Genomic DNA, 22,033 nt, shown 5'->3' on the forward strand with positions numbered 1-22,033 from the left:
TTTAAGGAATTTTCAAAAAGTATTCTCTATTTAACTATTTCATTTAATTCTTTGACTTCAGAATCTAGAATAAGATGTGAATTCACTGTAATGTTTGCCTTTGGGAGTTGAAGTAAAGAGCTTTAAAAACTGAGGGGTTGCCTCAGGAAAGCAGACCCAGTGTGGTTTGTGTGTGTGATATGAAAAGTGCCGGAAGGCTCACAGAATCAGAGTTTTGGAGGTGGAAGGGAGTCTTCCTAACTGCCAACACTTCCCTAACTTTTCCTGCAATGTCCCTAAAGGCACTCAGCCCCTGGGAGATGGAGTGTTTGCTCCCAAAGCTTCCTGCCAGCCACAGCCTCAATTTTCCTTGCAGTCTCCAGTTTCATCTTAAAAATTCATTTTAATCTTTCATCCAACTTCTTCATATATTTATTTCTTATATAAAAAAATATTTTAGATTTCCTATCTACAAGGAAGATGTAACACAATAACCATCCGACTTTAGACATCTCCTTTGCACAGTCCCAGGGTGATTATACTTTAGTGAGAGAAGCACAGAAGTTCAATTTCCTTATATTACAGATAAAGCAACCACAGCCAAGAGAGGAGAAGGAACCAGCCCAGGGTCACACAGCAAGGCAGTGGCATAGCCGGGAAGAGAAGTTTTCTGGCCTTAGACCTGGTGAGCTTCCCACCACTGGCTGCTCGTCTACCAGCACTTGGGAGTGGAGGGCCTTCTCCCGCCATTCCTCAGAAAGCACATTCATCAGACCAGAAACTCACTCAATCAGTGATCGGAAGTCCAGCCACCCTTTACGGCTGTGGTCAGACACCAGGAACTTGATTTGCAGGGTGGGACACTCAGAAGCCATAGAGTCCACCTCTGGGGCAAGGGTATCAGTGGTTACGATGCCCTTGGCTTTAGACACTTGTAGTCGGTAGAGAATGTCCTTGGCCTTCAGTAGGGTGGTCCCTGGCATGAAGACAATCCCTGGGGATGAGAAAGGAAAAGTTTGTCTTAGTTTCTCTTTCACAACCATGGGCTTCAGGTCTGCATTGTCTGCATAGAAATCCCCTAACCTTTTGCTTGCAAAGTACAGTCTGCAGACCACCAACTGATACACAGAATCTCACACCCCACCTCAAACCTATTGAATTAGAATCTGCATTTTAACAAGATGCCCAAGTGATTCCCATGCACATTAAAGTGTGAAAATGCTGCCCTCACCTTTCCTACACTAGATGGATCCAGCTGGTAGACAGATGGACCCTACTTTACACAATTTCACATGGGATCTGGGAATACAGGTGCAAGTAGGACAGTGTCCCTGACATCAGGACTAGCACATCCCCATCCCCGTCTTTCTCCTCTCACTTCCCTCTCTGTCAGTTCCCTGTTGTCATCTTGAATCTCTTCTCTTTCCTTCATTTCTCATATCCAAATTTAACCTCATTGTCCTTTGAACTTTCCTCTCTTCCTCTCCATCTTCCATCACCAACAATTAGGTCAAGCCTTTGTGTGCTCCTATTGGATTCTAATCTCTCCACCAGATGCCCTGTCCTGAATCTTCCAGCCACCCATCTTTCATATTATTACCTGCTTAAGTTCCACAGAGCACTGACTTTTCCCCACCACACTTCTCTGCACTAACACCTGTGCCCTCTCTCCAGGAAAGCACCACACTCTCCTTCCTGACATTGAAGGTGCTGCCCACTCTCCACCTTTCTCTCCCACAACTCTAATCTCTATTTCAAAATGGCCATTCTCACCTAGGCTACGCCTGACTCTAAGCTTTTGCATGTGCGATGCCCATTCACGGAATTCCCTTCCTTTGCTTCTACTCCTCTGTAATTCTGCACATCCCAGGGTGCTCTGCTCATGTCTTGGATTTCCCATGGGCCTTCTCTTAGATCTACAGATGACACGGTTTCTCTATGCTCCCTCTGTCGTTGCTACAAGTTCTTGATTCCACATGACCTTGATTGATTAACCAACTATTTTATTTGTGAGAGAATATGAGTGAGAGAGAGAGAGAGACAAATATGAGCAGGAGCATGATGGATTGTTGTATGAGCATGCATAGAATAACTGAAGTGATTTAAAAAATCCATGAATCCCAGACTGATTCCAAATTATATAGCTAAATTGATAGGTATTTAAAAGGGGAAAGAAAATCTCGACAGAAAAATGCTAACTAACAAATGTAGAGGGAATGATATAAATAGAAAATCCTCATATAAAACCACCATAATAATAGTCAATTCCGTCAAGAATCATCAATGGATACTCACACCACAGGGTGAAAGACTGTTGGGGAAAGAGATATTCACACAGTCTCCTAAGTATTACACCACAGATTACTTATTAATCGCAAGGGGAAATTGCAAGGGGAAAATTGCCTTTACAAAAGTGGGTACCACCTTACCAGAGTGATACAACGATATCACTGGTGGTGGGACAAACCAACTCATATACCCCCTGATGTGATGCACTGAGAAAGACACAAGATTGCCCATCTACTATTTCTGCTAAAAATGCTTATCCTGAATATAATCATAAAGGAAGAGTCAGAAATACAAATTCTGAGAGACATTCTGTAAAACAGCTGGCTTAGATATTTCAAAAATGTCATTGTCATGCAGCAAAGGCTAGGGAACCATTCTATATTAGAGACTGAAGAGACATGACAACTAAATGCAATGCATGATCCTTGATTAGATTTTGGATTTAAAGAAAAAAAAGGCTATAAAGGGCATTACTGGGACAATTGAGGAATTTTGACTATGCATGTATATCAGTAACTATATTGTATCAGTGTTAAACTTCTTGTGTGATAACTCTGTTGTGTTTACGTGAGGGGAATGTCTTGGACCTTAGCAGATACATACTCCAGTGCTTATGGGTATTTTTCTGGTATTTATGGATATCACAATGTCTGCAACTGATTCTTACATGATTCAGTGAGGAAGGGGGCTTAAATATGACAAAATGTTAACAATTGATGAATCTTTAAAAGAAAGTAGTAATGTCTGAGACTGTACAAAAGAAAGTGTGTGTGTGTGTGTGTGTGTGTGTGTGTGTGTGTGTGAATGGGAGAGAATTACGACATTGTGTTTGAGAGTGGATGAGTGTGAGGGAGAGTGAGTGACAAAGGACAAAAGAATACATGAGGGAGTCTGAGAAAGAGAAAGACTGTGAAGAAGAAAGAAGGTAGGGGAAGAGAAAGCACCTAATATTCCAGGACCACTTGACTCTAGGCCAGCCCTAAGGTCTACTGGGGTCTCTCTGAGTCACTGACCTGTTCGGATGCAGCCCACAGTCACCAGCCACCACTCAGGCACTCGAGGCAGAATCAAGGCTACACGGTCTCCCTGCTGCAGGCCACAGGTCTGCGTGAAGACGTTGGCCGCATGGCGGGTTAAGTCTGCCATCTCTCTGAAACTCCACTTCAGTTCATCCCCTTGGTTATTCACTCACCACAGGGCTGGGTTTGGACCTCTCTTGCCCTCCTGGTCAAGATCATACACCATGTGTTACTTCCTGCTTCAAAGGAAAAGGGCACTTATTTGGCCAATCCACTGCCATAGTCATATTCCAGTATGAGCACAGCTCAAGCACTGAGACCCAATTTTAAAGCAATTAAAGAGCCAAGAGAAGTTAGGAGTGGGTGTGATGCAACCAAGTTCTTCTGGCCTACTGTAGCCACCTCCTCTCAAGTCACATAAAACCATGAATAACCTTCATGTCTCCTATTGAAGACTTAAAGCTCCATTCCCCCATGTGTCTGTCTTAGTTCCATATAGACAGTGGGTTCCCCTCTATGCCTCAGTTTTCTCATCTATGAAATGGCAACAATAATACTACCTAGAAGGTAGTAAAGTTTAAATGAGCTATTTAAATGAATAAAGTGTACAAAGCAGTGCCTGGATCAAGTAGGTGCTCAATAAATATTACTATTATTATTATTGCTACACAATAAAATAAAATAGGCTCATTTAGTTCCTGAATATTTGGGGGAATATTTTTAAATAAATTACTTCTAGAGGTGAAGTCAGCAAGAAGGCAGACTAGGAAGCTCCAGGCCCTCATTCCTTCAGAGAAACATCAAGTAAACAACAGACTAAAATGGTTTTATGGGAGCTCTTGAAATAGTCGAGGGTCTGCAGCAACCAACAAATGCCCAAACAATAAGAGCCATACTCAAAATGGTAGGACATTTTGTGATGTTTTTGCCTACTCTTGCACCACCCCTCTCTGATGTGGCACAGCACAGTCAGGAGGAAGCCACCCAATTCCAAGCCCCTCCCTGGGACAGAAGGAAAATTGTGTAACTTGTTTGCAACATTCCGGCTTGTCTGGGGGCTGCCTGAGGGACTGGTTTCTGTCTCGTCTGACTTGGTGCTCAGATGGGAAGGGTGGCATAGTTTGAATATCAGGTTGAAGGTCTCTGGAAGCACTGGCAGATGCCATGGTGTGTGAAGACTGTAGACCTGTAGCCACTTAGGGGCAACAAACTGCAGGCAGAGGAATACAATAGAACATCTAAGGCCCCAAGAAGAAGCAAGGATGAGACTTTTATGGAAATTAAGGTATATAAGATCAGCCATGTGTAGGGGAAAATTGGAAAAAAGAACACGCACAGGCCCAGGAAAGAAACATGCCAGAAAAGACCTGAGAAGGCCTTAAGTTTTCACACTGAGAAAACTACTGAAGGTCTTCCCCCACATGGAGCCAATCTTCACAGACTGAGAGAGGGGGCTCCTTTTTTCAGACGTCCAATTTTCAACAAAAGATCACAAGGCCTACAAAGAAACATGAAAATATGGCCCATTCACAGGAACAAAATAAATCTCTAGAAACTGACCCTAAAGAAACACAGCCTTCAGTTACTAGACAAAGACTTTTAAATGACCATCTTATATATGCTGAAAGACCTAAAGGAAAACACCAACAAAGAACTAAAGCAAATCAGGAAAATGATATATGAACAAAATGAGATGATGAACAAAGAGATGGAAATTACAGAAAAGAACCAAACAGAAATGCTGAAAAATACAGTAACTGAAATAAAAAACCTTACTAGAGGGGTTCCACAGCAGACTCAAATTGGCAGAAGAAAGAATCAGTAAACTTTAAAACAAGTCATTTGAAATTATGGAGTCTGAGGAGCAAAAAGAAAACAAATGAAAAAAAGTGAATAGAGCCTACGGGATTTACGGAACAATCGCAAGTAGACAAATATACACATTATGAGAGTCAAAGAGGAAGAAGAAAGATAGAAAGAGGGACATATAGCTTATCTGAAGAAATGATGGCTGAAACCTTCCCAAATTTGAGTAAAGACCTGGATATACACATACAAGAGTCTCAATGAACTCTAAGTAGGAAGACACAAACAGATCCACACAGAGACACATTATAATCAAATGATAAAAGCCAAAGCCAAAGAGAGGCTCTTGACAGCAGCAAGAGAAAAGTCATGTATAAGAAATGCTTAATAAGATTATCAGTGGATTGCAGACCAGAAGGCAGTGGGATGATATATTTAAAGTGCTGAGGGGGAAAAAAACTGTTAACCAAGAATTTTATATGCAGCAAACTTATCCTTTGAAGATAAGGGAGAAATTAGGACATTCCCAGATAACCAAATTAAGGGAGTTCATTTCCACTAGACTTTCTCTGTAAGAAATGCTAAAAGGAGTCCTCAAGTTGAAATGAAAGGACAGTACAGAGTAACTCAAATGTGAAAATAGGAAGTTCTTGGATAAAAGTAAAAACATGGACAAATATAAAAACCACTATTATTGTAATTTTTATGCATAACTCTGGTTTTTATTCTGTAACAAAATTTAAAAGATGAAAGCATAAAAATAATTATAAATCTATGTTAATGGGTACACAATATATAAAGATGTAATCTGTGACACCAATAACATGAAGTGGAGAGGTGAGATGGAACTGGAAAGGAATAGATTTTTGTATGTGGATGAAGTTAAGTTGTTATTAGCTTAAAGTAGATTGTTATAACTTTAGGATATTATATGTAATATATACAATACAAAAGGAAATGAGAAGAGCATCAAAACATATCACTACAAAAAAATCAACCAAGCACAAAAGAAGGCAGTAAAAGAGGGAATAGGAGACAAAAAAAAGCTATGACATCAAGAAAACAATTAATAATATGGCAATAGTAAGTCCTTCCCTATCAGTAACTACTTTAAATGTAAGTGGACTAAATTTCCCAATCAAAATACAAATATTGGCAGAATCAATAAAAAGAACAGGATCAAATTGTATGCTGTCTACAAAATGATAGAATATGATAAAACCCATAAAAAAAAACTCTCAGAAATGTTCCTGCAATAAAAAATGCCCAGAATATAATATCAATTTTAAAAAGCAAGACCAGGGCAGGCCCGGTGGCGTGGTAGTTGGGTTTGCACACTCCACTTTGGCAGAACCGGGATTTGCAGGTTTATCATCCTGGGTGCGGACCTACACACTGTTCATCGGGTGATGCTGTGGCAGCGTCCCACACACAAAGTGGAGGAAGACAGGCACAGACGTTGGCTCAGGGCTAATCTTCCTCAGCAAATATAGGAAGATTGGCAGTGGATGTTAGCTCAGGGCCAACTTCCTCACCAAAAAAGAAAAGAAAAAAAAGAAAAACCATATTTACATTATAATCCAAGTTTATATAGTAATATTCATTCCTTCATTAAACATTTCCAAGTTCTCATTATTTCTGAGGCCAAATGTTTTTAGAGGCCATCATGTTCTTAGACCAAAAGGATGTAATGGTGAACAAGACACACATATACACACATATGTAAATGGTTTTTAATATTTATGGTCAATTTTTGTTTTCTTGTTTAAATCAACTTTCTTATTTTCCCCACATTTTCTATAATGAGCATGTTTTTTTTTTTAAAGATTTCATTTTTTTTTATTCCCCAAACAAAACATGTTCAGAGTAAAAATTCAGGCAATGCAGAGGCTTATGAGCGGAAAATTTCTTAGAAACAGAAAAATTTCTTCAAATTTCTCATCACATCTTCACTCCCTGAATGTTAACACTGAAAACTGTTTGGTGCATATTCTTCCAGGAACGTTTTCTGCATATGTACAAACATGACCCTACTACCTTTGACTCAGATGATTGGAACAAAAGAAAGTATCATTTGAGATAAGATTAATATATATGTATATACATATATATGTATTCATATCTATGAAAACATCAGTGCTATGAAAAAAATCCTTGCCCAACAGATTAAAGAATATTAGCAAGTGTAAATGACTGGTGTGCACTGTTTCTATAAGGGGAGCAGAGCAGGGAATGTTCCTGTAGGAGTTTAAAAAATGATGGAAGAGCCGGCATATCAAGGTAGAAAACAACTGTTATTGCTCAAAATTCAGACAGTATTTTAGCCCTTAACTTTCACAACTTAAAGAAGATATTGTTTAAGCAGTTATGGACTTTTGTGCTAAGGAGTAATCTGATAATGTGATATTAAGAGAAGGGTGGAAGAAAAAATACAACCCTTACACTGGATTTGAAATTTAAAGTTTCATGCAGTGAGATTTGAAGCCAAGGAAAATCAAGAAATCATTTTAAAAGATAAAATGTTGAGTAAGCAACTCAGCAATAAAAATAAATGACCAACTAATACACAAAGCAACGTGGATGAATCTCAAAAACACTATGCTGAGATTCTGAGTAAAAGAAACCAGACACAAAAGGATGCATCCTGTGTTATTTCATTTCCATGAAACTCAGGGGAGAGAAATATAATTTCTAGTGACAGCAAATCAGTCGTTGCCTCAGACTCGGGGTAGGGATGGGTGGGTACTGACTGGGAAAGGACAAAACGAAACTTTTGAGGTGATAAAATGTTCTAAAACTCATTAAACTTTACATTTAAAATGTGTGCATTTTATTCTATGTAAGTCATACATCAATACAGTTGATTTAAATAAACAAAAACCTACATAGCTACTCCTTGCTAATCTCTAACTAAAATATACTTTGAAAAAGAAAAATTGAAAGGCTTATCAAATACTTCGGTGATTCCTGAGTGAGAAGATTCTTTCTGAATATTAAAACACACAAGAGTTTATTGTCTATAGAAAGAGTTTGCCTCAGTATTAATTAAAATGAAACACAAGTTGAAATTTCATGATTTCTGTAAATTAATGATAGAATATGACAGACTGAGAAAATTTAAGTCCTAGTTGACATAGATAAAACACTTTTCCCCAACTGTGATATAATTCACATTATTTTCCGTTGCATTTGGAACATTTACCAATCTCAAAAGATTAAAATAGAGTATGTTTTCTGACCATAATGAAATTAAGCTAGAAATCATCAACAATAAGACAACGAGAAATGCACCCCCACTGTCTGGAAACTAATCAATACACTTCTATATAATCTATGGGTCAGAGAAGAATCAAAAAGGCAAATCGAAAATATTTTGAACTGAGTGTTACTAAAATATGACATCAAAATTTGTGTAATGCACCTGAAAGAAGTGCTTAGTGGGAAATTTAAATTTTTAAATGCATCTATTAGAAAAGAAGGAAGGCTGAAGGGTAAGCATGTAAGCTTCCATCTCGAGAAGCTAAAAAAATACCAACAAATCAAATCAAAGGAAAGTAGAAGAAAAGAAATAATAAAGATAAGAGCATGCATCAATGAAATGGAAAACAAATACACAATAGAGAATACCAGTAAAAGCTGGTTTTGAAAAGATTAATAAAATTGATAAACTCTTAGAAAGACATATCAAGAGAAAAATAGGGAACAAACATATTAACAATATCAGGAATGAAAAGTATACATTATTACAATTCTTACAGACATTAAAACAGCAATAAGACAAAATTATAAATAACTTTATGTCATTAAATCTGACAATTTGGATGAAATGGACAAATTGTTCAAAGGAAAAAAATACAACTTGAAGAGTGATGTCGGCATCATGGCTGAGTGAGCTTCCCCTATTGAACTCTCCCTGTCTAAGACACAACAAAAAGGACATTCACATTCCAACAGAAGTTATTAACACAACACAAGGGACGTCTGAGGCACTCACGCGGCTGTACACCCGAGGACTGAGGTGCTGGAATCCCCAGAGGAAGTGGAAGGAGGTAAGAGGAGCTCCCCTCACTCCCAAAGGACAGCAAACCTGAGACTGAGACCACGCAGCTCTCAGGGAGGGGGGAGGGGCAGCCCTCCACAAGAAAACCAGTGCTCTCCAAGATCCCTCACAGCCCGTGGGGAATTGCTTCCCCCTTGTCGTGAGGGCACTTTCGACAAGCTAGCCCTTCAGGAGAGCAGAGAGTGACAGTGAAGCGAGAAACATCTGGGATTGGGGAGGCAAAGTCAGCGTCCCTCCACCCTGCCCGCCTGGCGCTTCAGCACAGCGGCCCTGAAGCCTCAGCTCAGCAGAGCTTCAGCTCAACTCCAGCCCCCGTGCCAGTGGAGGTGGCGTGCCCACACCCAGACCCCAGAGGCAGCGGTCCCCATGTGCCCAGGCACCAGCGGTGGTGGTGTGCCTATGCCCTGGCCATATCAGCAGCAAGCCCCCAGCACCCTGGTGCCACCAGTGGCACCAGTGCTCCCACACCCCGGCACTAGAGGCCGTGGCTTCCCGGAGCCCTGGCACCAGTGGCAGTGGTGCACCTGCACCCTGGCCCTAGCGGGTGCCTCAGCCCCAGAGGTAGCAGCCCCCCAGCATCCAGGCACCAGTGGCGGTGGCACACCCACACCCCGGCCCTAGCAGTGGTGACCACCCAGTGCCCCAGTCCCCCCAGCAGCAGCAGGGTGCCCGTCCCCAGCACCAGAGGCAGTGGCTCCCCAGAGCCCTGGCCCCAGAGGTGGTGGACCCTGGTGCCCAGGCACCAACGGCAGCAGCCCGCCTGCACCCTGGCCACAGCGGCTCCAGTGTGCCTATGCCCCGGCCACAACAGCTCTGGCTCCTTGGCGCCCCAGCCCCAGTGACTCAGGCCTGACTGCGTCCAGGCCCCAGCTGCCCCAGCTCAACTGCGCCATGGCCCCAGCTGCATGGGCTCAATGGCGCCCTGGCCACAGCTCCTTCAGCTCAACCATGCCCTGCTCCCAGCTCCTTCAGCTCGACCACCCCCCAGCTCCAGCTGCTTTGGTGTGGCCATGCTCAGGCTCCAGCTGACTTGGTGCCAGCTACTTCAGCCCAGCTGCACTCCAGTCACAGCTTCTTCAGCCCAGCAGTGCTCCAGCTCCTGCTTCTTCGGCCCAGCTGCACTTCAGTTGCAGCTGCCTCAACCCAGCCATACTCCAACTCTAGCTGCATCAACCCAGCCACACCCCAGCTCCAGCATTTCCTGCACTCCAGCTCCAGCTGCTTCTGCTCAACCGCACTGAAGCTGGGCCACCTTTCAGCTCCAGCTTCTTCAGCACACCCACATCTGAGCCCCAGGTGCTTCAGCCTAGCTATGCTCCAGTCTCAGCTGTTCCCACACTTCAACTCCAGTTGTTCCTGCACTCTAGCCCCAGCAGCCTCTGCTCAGCCGCACTTCAGCTCAGCCATGCTTCAGCTCCGCCATGCCCCAGCTCAGCTGCAGGCCAACCAGAACATCCATGGATGGACTTGGGCACAGAATACACAGCTCTTAACCCCCAGCCAGCGGCGACAAGAGGAAACTGCGACCAGATATTTTCACTATGAGGAAAAACAAGTTAATACTGACAGGCACTATGCAAACATATATTAAATCTCCAGACCAAAAGGAAAATGACAAGCACCCTGAAAGCACAGAAATGTATAACCTTAATGACAGAGAATTCAAAACAGCTATCATAAAAAAGCTAAATGAAATACAATCAAACACAGATAGACAATTCAATGAAATCAGGAATTTCTTCCCAAAAGAGATTAAAACAATAAAGAAAAACCAATCAGAAATCTTAGAAATGAAAAACACAATAGAGGAGCTAAACACAAATCTAGAAGCCTTAAGCAACAGAGCTGACAATAAGGAGGAAAGAATTAGCAATACTGAGGACAGCAATGCAGAAATGCTCCAGATGGAGGAGGAGAGAGAACTAAGACTAAAAGGAAATGAAGAAACTCCCCAAGAAATATCCGACTCAATTAGGAAATCCAATACAAGGATTATAGGTATTCCAAAAGGAGAAGAAAGGGAAAAAGGAGCAGAGAGCTTGTTCAAAGAAATAATAGCTGAGAACTTCCCAAACCTGGGGAAGGAGCTGGAAATACCAGTGAATGAAATCAATAGATCTCCTAAATATATCAACATGAAAAGACCCTCTCCAAGGCATATAGTAGTAAAGCTGGCAAAAGTCAACAACAAAGAAAAAGTACTAAGGGCAGCTAGACAAAAAAACAAATAAATAACGTACAGAGGAATTCCTATCAGGCTTACAGACGATTTCTCAACAGAAACTTTACAGGCTAGGAGAGAGTGGAATGACATAGGAGAAAATATCCTTCAGATATGATGGAGAAATAATAAACTATCCCTGATAAACAAAAGCTAAGGGAATTCATTGCCACAAGACCCCCACTACAAGAAATACTCAAGAAGGCCCTCATGTTTGAGAAAAAAAAGAGAAAGAGGATACAAAGTTTTGAATAAGGAGGAAGATAGGGCAACAAAACCAGAAAAATTGCAGCTCTCTATCAGAATAGATTAGCAAACAGTTAATTATAAAACCAAGGATCAAGGGAAGGGAGACACCAAAAATAACTTATAATCTCATCACTTTAAAGACTAACTCACAACGCAAGATGGAATAAGACATGACAACAATAACTTAGAAGGGGACGAGGAAGAGGATTGAATCTACTTAGTCTAAGAGAAAAAAAAAAGCCATCAAAAAATGGACTATCACATCCATGAGATTTTTTATACAAACCTCGTGGTAACCACTAACCAAATAATCAGAACAGAGTCACGCACAATAAATAAAGAGAAAACTAGGAGAACTACCAAACTGAATTGGTATTCTGAAACACATGGGGAGAGAAACAAAGGAAATGCAAAAGAACCAGAAAATGAGCCATAAAATAGCAACATTAAGCCTTCATATATCAATAATTACCCTAAATGTAAATGGACTGAACTCTCCAGTCAAAAGACATAGAGTGGTGTGGTGGATTAAAAAACAAGATCCAACCATATGCTGCCTCCAGGAAACACATCTCAGCTCTAAAGACAAACACAGGCTCAGAGTGAACGAATAGAAGACAATACTCCAAGCTAATGGCAAACAAAAGAGAGCAGGTGTTGCCATACTTATATCAGACAAATTTGACTGTTAAGATAAAACAGGTCATGAGAGACAAAGAGGGGCACTATATAATGATAAAAGAGGACACTCCACCAAGAAGACATGTCACTTATAAATATATATGCACCCAACACAGGAGCCCCGAAGTACATAAAGCAACTATTAACAAACCTAAAAGGAGATACTAATAACAACATAATAATAGTAGAGGATCTTAACACTCCACTTACATCGATGGATAGATCATCCAGACAGAAAGTCAACAAGGAAATGATGGACTTAACTGAAAAACTTGACGAGATAGACTTAATACATGTAGATAGAGCACTCTATCCAAACACAGCAGATTACACATTCTTCTCAAGCACACATGGAACATTCTCAAGAATAGACCACATGCTGGGAAACAAGGCATGCCTCCATAAATTTAAGAAAATTGAAATCATAAAAAGCATCTTTTCTGACCATAACACCATGAAGCTAGAAATCAACCACAAGAAAAACACCGGGAAAGTGACAAAGATGTGGAGACTAAACAACATGCTACTGAACAACAAATGGATCATTGATGAAATGAAAGGAGAAATAAAATCATATCTGGAGACAAATGAAAATGAAAATACATTGTACCAACTCATATGGGATGCAGCAAAAGCAGTCCTGAGAGGGAAACTCATAGCAATACATGCCCACCTTAACAAACAAGAGAAAGCTCAAATAAGCAACCTCAAACTATACCTAAGAGAATTAGAAAAAGAAGAACAAACAAATCCCAAAGTCAGCAGAAGGAGGGAAATAATAAATATCAGAGCAGAAATAAATGAAATCAAAACCAAAACCATAGAAAGGATAAATGAAACAAAGAGCTGGTTCTTTGAGAAGATAAACAAAATTGACAAACCCTTAGCCAGACTCACCAAGAAAAAAGAGAAGGCTCAAATAAGTAAAATTAGAAATGAAACAGGAGAAATTACCACAGATACTACAGAAATATCAAAGATTATAAGAGAATACTATGAAAAACCATATGCCAACAAATTGGACAATCTAGAAGGAACAGATAAATTCTTAGACTCATACAACCTCCCAAAACTGAATCAAAAAGAAATAGAGAACCTGAATAGACCAATCACAAGTAAAGAGATTGAAACAGTAATCAAAAACCTCCCCAAAAATAAAAGTCCAGGACCAGATGGCTTCTCTGGAGAATTTTACCAAATTCAAAGATTTAATACCTGTTCCTCTCAAACTATTCCAAAAAACAGAGGAAGATGGAACACTTCCCAACACATTCTACAAGGCCAACATCACCCTGATACCAAAGCCAGACAAAGACAATACTAGGAAGGAAAACTACAGACAATTATCCCTGATGAACATAGATGAAAGAATCCTCAACAAAATATTGGCAAACCAAATACAGTAATACATTAAAAACATCATACACCATGATCAAGTGGGATTGATACCACAGACACAGGGATGGTTCAACATCTGCAAATCAATCAATGTGATACACCACATTAACAAAACAAGGAATAAAAACCATATGATCATCTCTATAGATGAAGAGAAGACATTTGACAAGATCCAACATCCATTCATGATAAAAACTCTCAAAAAATGGGTATAGAAGGAAAGTACCTTAGTATAATAAAGGCTGTATATGATAAACCCACAGCCAACATCATACTCAATGGGGAAACACTGAAAGCTCTCTCTCTGAAAACAGGAACAAGACAAGGGTGCCCACTCTCCCCACTCTTATTCAACATAGTACTGGAGCTTCTGGCCAGAGCAATTAGGCAAGAAAAAGGAATAAAAGGAATCCAAATAGGCAACGAAGCAGTAAAACTCTTGTTGTTTGCAGGTGACATGATATTATATATAGAAAACCCTAAAGAATCCATTGGAAACCTATTAGAAATAATCAACAACTACAGCAAAGTTGCAGGGTACAAAATCAACTTACAGAAATCAGTTGCATTTCTATACTCTAATAACAAACTAACAGAAAGAGAACTCAAGAAGACAATCCCATTTACAATTGCAACAAAAAGAATAAAATATCTAGGAGTAAATTTAACCAAGGAAGTGAAAGACGTGTACAATGAAAACTATAAGACATTATTGAGTGAAATCAATGATGACATAAAGAAATGGAAAAATATTCCATGCACTTGGATTGGAAGAATAAACATAGTTGAAATGTCCATACTACCTAACGCAATCTACAGATTCAGTGCAATCCCAACCAGAATCCCAAGGACATTCTTCACGGAAATAGAACAAAAAATACTAAAATTCATATGGGGCAACAAAAGACGCCGAATAGCTAAAGCAATCATGAGAAAAAAAGAACAAAGCTGGAGGCATCACAATACCTGACTTCAAAACATCCTGGAAAGTGACAGTAACTAAAACAGCATCATACTGGTACAAAAACAGATACACAGATCAATGGAATAGAATTGAAAGACCGGAAATAAATCCTCACATCTATGGACAGCTAATCTTCGACAAAGGAGTGGAGAAAGGAAAGTCTCTTCAATAAATGGTGCTGGGAAAACTGGACAGCCACTTACAAAAGAATGAAAGTAGACCATCTTCTTTTGCCATATGCAAAAATTAACTCAACATGGATCAAAGACCTGAAAGTGAGACCTGAAACTATAAAACTCCTGGAAGAAAATATAGGCGGTACACTATTCATCATTGGTCACAAAGGGATCTTTTCGAATTCCATGTCTACTTGGCCAAGGGAAACAAAAGAAAAAATAAACAAGTGGGACTTCATCAGATTAAAGAGCTTCTACAAGGGAAATGAAACCAGGACCAACATGAATAGGCAGCCTACCAGCTGGGAAAAAATATTTGCAAACTATATATCCAAAAAGGGACTAATATCCATAATATATAATGAACTCACACAACTCAACAACAAAAAAACAAACAACCAGATCAAAAAATGGAAAGAGGCAACGAACAGACACTTCTCCAAAGAAGAAATACAGATGGCCAATAGACACATGAAAAGATGTTCAACATCACTAATCATCAGGGAAATGTAAATCGAAACCATGCTAATATATCACTTGACACCCATTAGAATGGCTATAATCACCGAGACAAAAAAAACAAATGCTGGAGAAGCTGTTTAGAAATGGGAACCGTAATTCATTGCTGGTGGGAATGCAAACGGGTGCAGCCTCTTTGGAAATCAGTATGGAGATTCCTCAAAAAATTAAAAATAGAAATAGCTTATGATCCAGTTATCCCACTGCTGGGTATCTACCCAACGAATCTGAAATCAACAATCCAAAGAGGCTTACCCACCCCTATGTTCATTGCAGCATTATTCACTATAGCCAAACATGGAAGCAACCCAGATGTCCCTCAATGGATGAGTGGCTAAAGAAGATGTGGTATATGAATGTATATATGTACACACACACACACACACACACACAGTGGAATGCTACTCAGCCATAAAAAAAGACAAAATCGTCCCATTTGCAACAACATGGATGGACCTGGAGGGTATTTTGTTAAGCGAAATAAGCCAGAAAGAGAAAGACAAACACTGCATGATTTCTCCCATAAGTGGAAGAAAAACCAACACACAGAAAGAGAGAACTGCTTGGTGGTTACCAGGGGCAATGGGGTGGGGGGCGGGCACAAGGGGTGAAGGGATGCATTTATATGGTGACTGACAAACACTGATGTACAACAAAAATTTCACAAGAAAGAAAAAAAAAGAATGAAAAAAAATAAGATGACTATGGTTAAAAAAAAATACAACTTGTCAAATCTGATAGAATTGAAATCTTAATAAGCTTGTATCTATTCAAGAAAGTAAGTCTATTACTAAAAGCTTTCCTACAATGAAAACCCTAGATTTTATTTCTAAAATTTTTGGTATGCATACAAGTGTGTTGAGTTTGACTTGAAAAATTGATGTTTTTTGGTTTTTTAAGAAAAGTGATATATGTCAATTATTTCTCAATAAAACAACAACAAAAGAAAATAGTAATAAACTTCTAAATTCTTTACGAAAGCACTTAGACGAGCACCTGGCACACTGTAAATGTTCGGTCAATATTTATTGAATGAATAAATAAAAAACAACTCTGGGATACAAATAAGGAATGATAAGGAACTTCCGGGTTAAATTAAATCTAAAGATGAGATGAGGCTTTTATTTCTTTGGATAAAGGGAATGATTTGTTTTTCTAAATTGGGCAGCGATCAAATTTTCTGGATGTAGATTACGACCAAACTATTCATTTTAAATATGGCTACATATAAGATTGATTGTAATTTAACTTACAGAGAAAGTAGTTTAAATGTAATTTAAAATGATAAATGGCATGCTATTCCTTTGTAGATTGCCATTGATAAAAAATGGATGAACTCCTTACAGGCTCACCAAATGACTAATATGTAGTATAATATGTCAAACTGGGAGACACAGTCATGGAGAATCAACTCACATGGATGAACCAGTAATTAACTGATACCCAGACTTTAAAAGAATTTACCAAGGAAGATTACTCTAAAGGTCTGGAAGTTAAAACTTTTTGCATTATGTTTAATTGGGAAATAATATGTATTATTCCATTAATATTTAGATAAGTTGGGATAATCTTGTTTTTATACCAGAGGTCGGAAACCCAGAGCCTACAGGGACCAGGCAAGTAACATAAATGAGAGAAGCCTGCCAGGTTCCTCTGGGGCAAACTGGAGAGCCACACATCTTCCAAGGGGGCAGCAACCATTTAGCTCTACCAACTGCTGCCATACAGGAATGAATGTTCACTTTGAGACGTGATTTTTACATAAGAAGCCCCAAAGCCCAATTCTGATTCCTGAACTCTGTTGCCTTCTCTGCATCAGGGCTGCCTGTGCCAAAGCTTCCTGTATTTTCCCGTGCACGTTTACAATACATCCATGAGAAAGTAAACAGCCCTTTGCCAAAATACAACCAAGTCATGGCCAGGCCCCCATGTTGTGTTTCTTGTGCTGTTTGTGTTGCTGTCCAGGGTCTGCATGCATTTAGATTCTTTCAACATATAGTTAATGTGCCAGGCATGTTCTGTACTCTGGGGATACAACAGTGAACAAAACAGCAAGAGTTCCATGACTTCATGGAGCTTACATTGTAGTGCCAATGACACTACATGTGTATAAGAATTACAAAAGATTTAGACTCTTTGTGAATACCATGGAGGAGTCCTTTATGGGATGTTGGGACAAAAGTCTAATAGTTTCAGAGGAACATGAGGATCCTTTAAAATTGTATAGGTCCTAGGACTGTTACTAATTGTTTACGTAAAATTACAGAATTAAATTCAGGAGCCACCGAACACAGACTGATTGGCTCAAAGAAATCTAGGCAGACACGAATATTGAATAGTAAGGCATTTGGAATGTGTGGCAGCATATAAGTTAATTTCCTTGAGCAAACATTATAGGACAAAGAGCCAGACATTATGTGGCCATGACATTCAGCTGTTTTTTTTTTTAATCTTTGTGGTTAATACATATTTGACTATATTTATTGAGCAATGTTTAATGTTAAATTGCATCAGAGACTGGCAGGAAGAATTTGCTTATGTCATGATTTTTTGCCAAAACAAACAGAAGTTAGTGTCACAGATGCTGTACTCATCTTTCCTAAGACATGAAGTGGGGAAGTACATTATCTAAAGAGTGAAAATGAAGAGTTCTATGTTTTGCTTACTTTTCTATTCCTATTATCTACAATAATGCTTGGCACATGTGAGGTGCTCACCAAGTCTTAGCTGAATGAATGAATACAGTATCAAGGAGACAGAATGAATGAATCTGGACATGAATGTGACCTCTCCTGAATAGATCTGAGAGGCTGCTCCAGGAATCAATTGAAGTTGAGTAACATAGGGTTTAATTTCCCTCTAGGAACCCAGAGTAACATAGGGTTTAATTTACAAGGACAGTCAGGGGTTATAAATTGGTGGCCTGAATGAGCAACTGTATTCCACCCATGGACCTATGTTGTCTAGCCTACAATGCATTTTCTTTTGTTTTATAATGAATTCTTTGGAAACACTAAAAAAATAATCAGAAGATTTCACATAAAAATGTTGGATTTCTAACTTACATTTTACAGGTAAAATGTGTTGAAAAGTGAGTCAAAATAAATTCTGTCAATCTGTTATGGTTTGGGCTGTGTTGTTGGGCTGTAATGTGTTAGCCATGGATCAGCTTCTGGGTGATGTTCATTAAGTTGTAAGGGGAGGTCCAGGAAGCCAGAGTGGACTGTGGTGGCATGCCCTCTGGGGGGTCTTTCATAGGAGCAGCAATAAAACCTATGGTGCTTATAATGTAAGTTTCAAAATTAATTTATTCTACAAACATTTATCAAGGGACTGCTAGGTGTCAGGCATCATGTATCATTAGAAAGACACTGACCATGATCAAGGCAATTGGAAAAATGGAAGCAGACAGATCAGAAGTGTTGTGAGAATGAAAATTATTGGGATGGGGATCCTGGGGGTGGGAGAAATTTGGATACATGGAGGAATTGACCATGACTGATAATGAGATATAAAACCCAACAAAAACTGGCATTCTCTGGGGGAATTTACTTGATGGTTATCTAAATGGGTTGATGCATGAACTAACTAATAAGGACTTTATGAAGATAAATGAGGGAAAAGTGATGGCATCACTTCCTCCTCTCTACCTTCTCCCTCTCTAGCCTATACCATGATTCCAAAGGTCTTAACCAGATTTCTGGTCTGGGCAGCAATGAAACTCAGTTTATCGTCTGAAGGCAGAGATGTTTTGGCATAATCAGTTGTGAGACTAGGTTAAACAGTCATCCATCGCTTAACGATGAGCATACTATTCTGAGTTCTGAGAAATGCACCGTTAGGCGGTTTCATCGTTGTGCAAACATCATAGAGTATATTTAAACAAACCTAGATGGTATAGCCCACTATATCCCTAGGCTATATGGTACTAATCTTACAGGACCACCGTTGTATATGCGGTCTGTCATTGACCAAAATGTCCTTATGCAGTGCATAATTGTAATGGATTACAGAATCAGACAGCCTGGACCCAAATTCTGCTCCTTCACTTAGTAGGTATGTGATTTCTATAGGCTATTTAAACCCTAGGAACCTCAGTTTCCTCATCTGGAAACTGGGGTAATAAAAGCACTCATCTGGGCCGGCCCCGTGCCTTAGCGGTTAAGTGCGCACGCTCTGCTGTTGGGGGCCCGGGTTCGGATCCCGGGCGCGAACCGACGCACCGCTTCTCTGGCCATGCTGAGGCCGCATCCCACATACAGCAACTAGAAGGATGTGCAGTTATGACATACAACTATCTACTGGGGCTTTGGGGGAAAAATAAAAAAAAAAAAAAAAAAAGCACTCATCTAATCAGAGTATTAAATGTAAAGTGTTGACACGGCAAATAAAAGATGCTCTCTATTTTCCTTGGGGTTATTACAGAAATTCAGAGGAAGGGAAAAAAAGGAGGTGGGGAGGAAGCCCCCATGAAAGGCATATAAGCTTTGAGTACTAACATATGAAAACACGTTCATAGGAAACTTAAAAATTATACCAAATCTCTGACTCCATCTCAGGCGAATTCTCTCTTCTGTACAAAGACAGTGTTGGGTGGTGGACATCACCAGCTGGAACTTAGTAGCCGGAACACCACCCATCGTCTACCCTAAGTCCTAGTGTTACCACTGCTGCTCTCCCGGTCTGTCTCTGGGGAAAAGGCAAACCAAGAAATTGAGTTTTTCTGCAGAGATATGTAAACTTTAGAGGCCACAGGGACAGGTTTCTCTGGACATACCCTAAAGCCATGTTCCCATAGGTAGTTGATAGGGAGGACGCCAGTTGGACATGCCATCCTCACAGGAAGATGGATGACATGACTTACCTACATGTGTCAGATGCTCATGTGCACAATGAGGTGGTCTGTCCCCTCCCTCTGAGTGTAGCCTGAAGTCAAGCCCAAGTTTGATGAGATGAATTCCAGTTAGATTCACAATCCCATTCGTTGAAGACTAACAGACTCACACTAACATCAATTTGTTGACCTTGTGATTAGAACTTTGTACTTGTTCACAATTATGGAGCACTGACTGTGTACCTGCTGTCTTGTTTCTTAAATGAGATTATCCCCATTTCACAGATGAAACCACTGAGGATCAGAGAAGTGAAGAAGTCACTAGGCTGAGAATTGAACCCCAAAACATAAGTTTCATCTATGACACTGGTAAGCTGAGGCAGAAGCTATTCTTGGTTCTGTGCCCCTCAGCCTACTAGGAGCAAGATAAGGCCAGTGAGGCCACTCCTGTTCTCACCTCCGATCACAGATGCCTCTTCACCTTCTCCATTTGAGTCCAATAATCCAGTATATCACTTGCAAAGTTAAATTCCTCGGGTGTGTCATGGTCATTCCATCTTGGGGATTCACCTCCTGATAAAGGTTGGCAGCGCAGGTGCCAAGGGGCAGGGACGAAGCCCCCATGGCAGGATTTGTGGATGCCCCACAGGACCCGGAACCTCATCAGCCACTGCATGGTGGGCAGTCCTCAGGAAGCAGGCACAGAATTCTCAGGTCACCATCTGCCTTGGCAAGAGATGGCTAATAGATTGGTCACGGAGCAGGAATTTCCTCCACAAAATAGGAGGCACGTTCCTGGTTAACTGCGAGAGTTATGGCTTTGTTTCAGCTCACTGGAATTTGGAGGGCACAACTTGTTGATTTAGGTGGGGATGTTCTTCCCAGCTGAGGAAGCACAGGGCAGAAAATGACAGGGAGAAGCTGTAGATACTAGATGAGGTTGGTACTCGTTCCTGAGGGTCTTCTCCTTCACCCCCTGGGATTTAAGCTGAAGATGGCAGCCGTGTGGACATCTTCTTTGTGGTAGAAACTCACCATTCTGAAAGTCCTATATCCCATGCTATCCTTGCTCTGGAGACCTGTCTTCCCGCTGAGCCCAACAAAAATATGGTTCTCATAGAAGCTGTCATTTTTTTTTTTTTTTTTTAGTGAGGAAGATCAGCCCTGAGCTAACATCCACACTAATCCTCCTCTTTTTTCTGAGGAAGACCAGCTCTGAGCTAACATCTATCGCCAATCCTCCTCCTTTCCCCTGTCCCCCAAGTCCCAGTAGATAGTTGTATGTCATAGTTGCACATCCTTCTAGTTGCTGTATGTGGGACACAGCCTCAGCATGGCCGGAGAAGCGGTGCGTCGGTGCGCGCCCGGGGTTCCAAACCTGGGCTGCCAGTACCAGAGCACGCACACTTAACTGCTAAGCCACGGGGCCAGCCCAGCTGTCATGTTTTTAGATGATTCCAACTCCTGTCTAAAGTTGATTGGTTCAGGGTTTAGCAGTCATTTCCCACAATTTTCAAATCCAAACTGGGCTAATCATAATCCCTCTCCAAAATTTTTGTGTATGTGCTTGTTACCGAAGAGGCTATCAGGCAGTCTCTCTCTGGTGGAAGCCATAAAATGCACATTTTGGGAACTGTCTGTGGTTATTATTTCTGTCATGTGGAGGTATCCACCCTACATGACAGAAGAAAATTGATGTGCAGAGACGTGGAGACGAGGGGCAGAGAGTATCTCAGAGGAGTTCAAGTCACTGGTTCACATTGTTCCTGAGGCCCATCTACATCTCTACTCCTCTCTTGTTAATATCCTGTCCTGGATTCTACAAGCCAACCAATTTT

At 40.5% G+C, this 22,033-nt stretch overlaps 2 pseudogenes; both read right to left on the reverse strand.

Moving 5' to 3' along the window:
• LOC131421996 (acyl-coenzyme A synthetase ACSM2A, mitochondrial-like) overlaps positions 1-22,033 on the reverse strand; it is a 74,823-nt pseudogene that overhangs the window by 11,155 nt on the left and 41,635 nt on the right.
• Positions 720-20,871, reverse strand: LOC131422494 (acyl-coenzyme A synthetase ACSM1, mitochondrial-like; annotated as a pseudogene).

This window comes from Diceros bicornis, chromosome 26, assembly GCF_020826845.1.
Source record: "Diceros bicornis minor isolate mBicDic1 chromosome 26, mDicBic1.mat.cur, whole genome shotgun sequence".
NCBI lineage: Eukaryota > Metazoa > Chordata > Mammalia > Perissodactyla > Rhinocerotidae > Diceros > Diceros bicornis.